The following is a 6,542-nucleotide window of genomic DNA, read 5'->3' as shown; positions in this document are numbered from 1 at the left end:
AGAATAAATAATCCTACAATTTATACAGAACCACAAAAGACCCAGATTTGCCAAAGCAATCCTGAGGAAAAAGAACAAAGCTGGAGGCATAACCCTCCCAGAATTCAGACAATACTACAAAAGCTACAGTAATCCAAACAGTGTGGTATGGGCACAAAAAAAGACATGGATCAATGGAACAGAATACATAGCCCAGAAATAAACCCACCCACTTATGGTCAATTAATCTTCGACAAAGGAGGCAAGAATATACAATGGAGAAAAGGCAGTCTCTTCAGCAAGTGGTGTTGGGAAAGCTGGACAGTCAGCTGCAAGTAAATCAATGAAGTTAGAACACTATACAAAAAAATAAACTCAAAATAGCTTAAAGACTTAAATATAAGACATGACACCATAAAACTCCTACAAGAGAACATAGGCAAAACATTCTCTGACATAAATCATAGCAATGTTTTCTTAGGACAGCCTCCCAAGGCAAAAGAAATAAAAGCAAAAATAAACAAATGGGACCTAATCAAACTTATAAGCTTTTGCACAGCAAAGGAAACCATAAACAAAACAAAAATACAACCTATGGACTAGGAGAAAATATTTGCAAATGATGTGACCAACAAGGGCTTAAGTTTCAAAATATACAAACAGCTCGTACAACTCAATAACAAAAAACCCAACTACCCCATCAAAAAATGGACCTAAATAGACATTTCTCCAAAGAAGACATCCAGATGGCCAACAGGCACACAAAAAGATGCTCAGCATTGCTAATTATTGGAGAAACGCAAATCAAAACTACTGAGGTATCACCTCCACCAGTCAGAATTGCCATCATCAAAAAGTTTACAAAAAATAAATGCTGGAGAGGGTGTGGAGAAAAGGGAACCCTCCTACACTGTTGGTGGGAACATAATTTGGTGCAACCACTATGGAAATCAGCATGGAGGTTTCTCAAAAAACTAAACTAGAACTACCATATGATCCAGCAATCCCACTCCTGGGCATATACCCAGAAAAGATGAAAATGAATTCTAATTTGAAAGGATACATGCACCCCAATGTTCATAGCATCACTATTAACAATAGCCAAGACATGGAAGCAACCAAAGTGTCCATCGACAGATGAGTGGATACACACACACACACACACGCACACACACACGCACACACACACACACACACTAGAATATTACTCAGCCATGAAAAAGGAATGAAAAATGGCATTTGCAGCAACATGGATGGACTTAGAGCTTATCATACTCAGTGAATAAGTCAAAGAAAAATATCATGATATCACTTATATGTGGAATCTAAAAAGATGATACAAATGAACTTATGTACAAAACAGAAATAGACTCACAGACATAGAAAATAAATGGTTACCAAAGGGGAAGTGGGGTAGGGATAAATTAGGAGTTTGGGATTAACAGATACACACTACTATATATAAAATAAATGACAAGGACCTACTGTATAGCACTGCGAACTATATTCAATATCTTGTAGTAACCTATAATGGAAAAGAATCTGAAAAGGAATATATATATATACACACATATATATGTATATATATTACTGAATCACTTTGCTGTATACTTGAAACTAATACTTCAATAAAAATAAAATTCAAAGCTCAAGATTAAAAAAAGGAGCACTGTTTTTTTTTTAAGTTAAAAAATACCTTAATTTTCATTTATATTTGTAATGGGAAACATTTTACGTCACTGGGAGGAGGGGGTGCATGGGAACTCCTCCAAATATACAATTAATCTTTAATCTCATTACATGTAACTGCTGTTGATAGTACCTAAAGAACTAGACCTATGAGGTGTCTGCTCCTTTGGGATATTTAGGATTTAGTATTAAATATCCCAAAGGGACAACAAATTGTCCCTTTACAATTAAATCTAAGTTAAAGTCTTTTAATTATATATAACTTCTCCCCAGAATTGCAACATTTAAAAACAAACTAAAACCAGGAAAGGAGTGAATATAAGAAAATATATCTGAATAGTTGACCATTCTTGATTGGTTAAAAAAAGAAAAATTCTTTGAAAATTCTTTGAAAATTCTATTCCCCCTTCCAGTTTCAGTGAAATGTCACAATAAAAACTGCTATGATAGGTAGTCAAAAGTAGAATTCTTGGGCTTCCCTGGTGGCGCAGTGGTTGAGAGTCCGCCTGTCGATGCAGGGGACGCGGGTTTGTGCCCCAGTCCAGGAAGATCCCACATGCCGCGGAGCGGCTAGGCCCGTGAGCCATGGCCACTGAGCCTGTGCGTCCAGAGCCTGTGCTCTGCAACGGGAGAGGGCACAACAGTGAGAGGCCCGCGTACCGAAGAAAAAAAAAAAAAGAAAAAAAAAGTAGAATTCTTGATAGTTTTGTAATTCCTGGTGCCCTAAAGAGGAACAACCAACATTACTGGGAAAATTTAAAAAAATGAAGTCACCTGGGTTAAAGCATTTATAGAAAGCAAAGTAACTGCTATTTACTAGGGGTTAAAGCATTTATAGAAAACAAAGTACATAACTGCTATTTACTAGTGGGTCTACTAAAAGCCAGGTAATCTGCTAGATTAAAAAAAAATTAAATTTTTGGCTGTGTTGGGTCTTTGTTGCTGAGTGCGGGCTTTCTCTAGTTGTGGTGCATGGGCTTCTCACTGTTGTGGCTTCTCTTGTTGCAGAGCACGGGCTCTAGGTGCATGGGCTTCAGTAGTTGCAGTGCGTGGGCTCAGAAGTTGTGGCGCACGGGCTTAGTTCCTCCGTGGCATGTGGGATTTTCCCGGACCAGGGATTAAAACTGTGTCCCCTGCATTGGCTATTAGATAACAGATATTATCCTTCAGTAATTCCAAGTAAGGAAGTACAGTTACTTTAAAGTAACTTACTCCTCCAAACACAGAGAAGACCTAGGACTAAAGTTGAAACCATGCTGGTAAGAAGTCTGAGCTCTTTTAGTTCATTGAACTGCTACCCCAAAGAATTAACAGACAGGTAAGAAATGAACAAAAAGGGTCGGGATGATTCTTTGTATTTCAATTTCAATCTACAGGCTTGACTAGATCCAATTTCAATGTTTTTGTTTTAAAGGCAGTGATACCCCACAGGTGCTGTGTATTTCCTATTGCATCACCTCAGACGCATATCAACACATCTATCTGGTTGCCAACCTGAGGTTCAGCCTGATCCCTTCATTTTAAAGTTCTCCATCAGTTTTCCCCTCATGGTTTTAGCATCCACTGATGATTGGTGCCCAAATATAGTATTTCATAAAGAGTAGCAACACAGTGTATTTCTAACATCCCTTCTGTATTTATCAGAAGGAATACTATAAAAAAACTTCATTAACTATCAGTTTACAGGATAAGTGGGGACTAGAGGAAAGGACACCACTCCAATGAAATATTGAATATGGGAAATTCTCTAAAGACAAATGACCAAGTTTCAATTAGCAAAGAAATAAAGAGAGGACAAAAAGGCACATAGTGATTAAGAGATCTGAGACAAATTAGCTATGTGTGGACCCTGACTTGGTACTGATTCAAACTAACTTAAAATAACTCTTTAGACAATCATGAAAGTTTATAGACCCTACCAGATAAGGAATTATTTTGTTAGGTGTGATACTCGCATTAGAAACTCATGGTAAAAGATATACAGTAAAGAAATATGGATGAAATGTTAAATGACATTTGTACTTAAATGCAACAGGAAAATAAGTTGGGGAACTGATGAAACAAAATTTGCAAAATGCTTTTGATTTTTTAAGCTGGGCTATATATATTTAGAGGTTCATTATTCAACTTTTGCATTTTATTTTAAAAAATCACTAACATAAAACTGGCCGCAAAGGCTAGACTGGCCAAGGAGTTGTAAAGCCAACCTGACTTAAAACTTTACCTTCCCTCTATGAAAATATGGAAAAAATAAAACCAATTAACCAACTAATTGATCATTTGATCAACTCTTTTAAGAATTAAAATTGTTTCTACCTATTTATTTGCAAACGTGCAATCTACTAAGCCAACCATTACTGACACTATGAATACTGTTAAAGACTCATGAATTCTTCTGTTCTATTTGAAAAGGTTGCCTTTTTTTGTTGTTGGCTGCTTGGCATGTGGGATCTTAGTTCCCTGACCAGTGATTGAACCAGTGCCCCCTGCAGTGGAAGCAGAGTCCTAACCACTGGACCACTAGGGAATTCCCTAAAAATGCAGCTTGTTAAACGAAGTACTAGATGTTCAAATTTACAAATTTTTTAAAACTTATTTATTTTTGGCTCGGTTGGGTCTTCATTGCTGCGTGTGGGCTTTCTCTAGTTGCGGTGAGTGGGGGCTACTCTTCGTTGCGGTGTGGAGGCTTCTCATTGTGGTGACTTCTCTTGTGGAGCACAGGCTCTAGGCATGCGGTCTTCAGTACTTGCAGCACATGGGCTCAGTAGTTGTGGCTCTCGGGCTCTAGAGCTCAGGCTCAGCAGTTGTGGCACACCAACTTAGGTGCTTCCACCATGTGGGATCTTCGCGGACCGGGGCTCGAACCTGCGTCATCTGCATTGTCAGGTGGATTCTTAACCACTGCACCACCCTGGAAGTCCCTGGATCTTTAAATTTAAAATATCTTACTTGCACCAAATTTTGTGGGAATCAGAAATTTCAAACTGGAAATGAGTTAAAAAGCCAGGCCACTAACTGACAAAGTGTTTCTTCATTCCAGGATGTCAAGATAAGTTTAAATATAGGTTATCTGTCTATCTACTTAAAACAGAGTATATTTTCAAATTATCATACCATTGTAACCATTTTGATGGTTGAAGCTATGTATCAACGACTAAAGAAAAACGTGAGAAAAATGGAATCCAAGTAATTAAACTATTAGCCATTACATTCATTTCATCCCATTTCACAGAACCATGAACAAGAATCAAACTGAAGTTTTTAACTCAGTAAGGTGTATTATCACAAGAAGGCACAATGCTAGAATCTAGGATACCTGAGTTTAAGTCACAATTCAGCCGCAATTATTAGGAGTCGTGGCTGAGTCATTTCTAATTTCTCTAGCATCAAGCCCTTCAAGATTATTCAGAGGAATTGTTTTCAGCTGTACGAACTACAAAACTCCACTGGGTACTTTTCTACTGTCAACTGCATAAGTCAATTTTATTCGTCTACTCCAAAAATTTTGATGAATGCATGGATGAGAACACCTGAGCAAATAAGCAGTAGCAGAAAACACTGGAAATAACCTATTTAGCTGCACTTTTAAAACTAGGTTTGACGTCAATGGAATTTCAAGAAATAGTAAACTATGAGACATCAAATCATGAGGGAAAATACCCAGTTACAAACGATCCATATTTATACACTGGCCATTCTAAACCTTTCCTGTTAGTGCTGAAGCTCCCAACACTGTCAAATAAAAACCTGGCACTTTCAGAAATTGAGTCCAGAAGTACAAGGAAAAAGGCAAATAAGAGTAGGAACCTGAGAGTTCACAGAAGATGGGAAGGAAGGTTAGCAGGAGACACTCATATGATACCAGAGGTACCATCCTCACCACTAAACGTTTCTTCTATGCTACCTAATTCACTGAAGTTTCACTTTAATTCCTAAACTTCCATGAGTTAGGCCTGGGAACTAGCAAATACCCTTAGTGAAGAATGTAAATACTTTTCAGCAGGCAAAGGGGTTAGCAATCATTAACTTCTTAGTAAGAAAGAGTGTGGATAGTTTTCTTTCCTCCTATATCCTGAGATCAGCTACTCCAAAGGAATGAGTTTCTGATGGGGGAGAAAGTAAACATTAATTTGAGAACTTGGAGCACTTGTAGGGAAAGGTCAGGAGGCTTAGGTAGTACAGTGGAACTAGCAGTATGGAAATGGAGAGGAAAATAAAGGATGGCTGACTTCTTCATCTCTATAACAAGATTGCTGTGTAAAAGAAAAACCATTTCTTTACATCACATGCTCCTTTAAAAAACCTTATAACATATAACATAGTTGAACTATATGTGGACTGCATCAGAGGCCTAAGAATAATTTATGCAGTGATTCTATGGCAAAACTTATTTCAGCTTTCTTAAATTCCTAGTCAACTTCAGGAACATAGCTTTACTATATGTGCAAATGCTACCAGCGGATCATGTAGAGAAACCCACTTGGTATCACCATTTGTCATACCAAAAAATTACATGCATTTTATGTTCAGAATACAGATAAAACTCAAATCTTTGGTAATGCACTTCAGAAATGGGATTACTATTAACAAAAAACTTTATCTGGATAAGCAATCATGAATTCTACAACAAAAAATATCTTTACCTGGCAGACTGATCAATAGTTTTTGAGTTTTTTTTTTTTTACTAAATTAGCATTTACCATGTAGTTTTGTTTGTTTGTTTGTTTTTTTGTGGTACGTGGGCCTCTCACTGTTGTGGCCTCTCCTGTTGCGGAGCACAGGCTTCATACGCGCAGGCTCAGAGGTCATGGCTCACAGGCCTAGCTGCTCTGCGGCATGTGGGATCCTCCCGGACCGGGGCACGAACCCATGTC

The sequence above is a fragment of the Mesoplodon densirostris genome, chromosome 3, assembly GCF_025265405.1.
Source record: "Mesoplodon densirostris isolate mMesDen1 chromosome 3, mMesDen1 primary haplotype, whole genome shotgun sequence".
NCBI classification, from domain to species: Eukaryota; Metazoa; Chordata; class Mammalia; order Artiodactyla; family Ziphiidae; genus Mesoplodon; species Mesoplodon densirostris.
Note: the sequence above shows the minus strand (reverse complement) of the source record.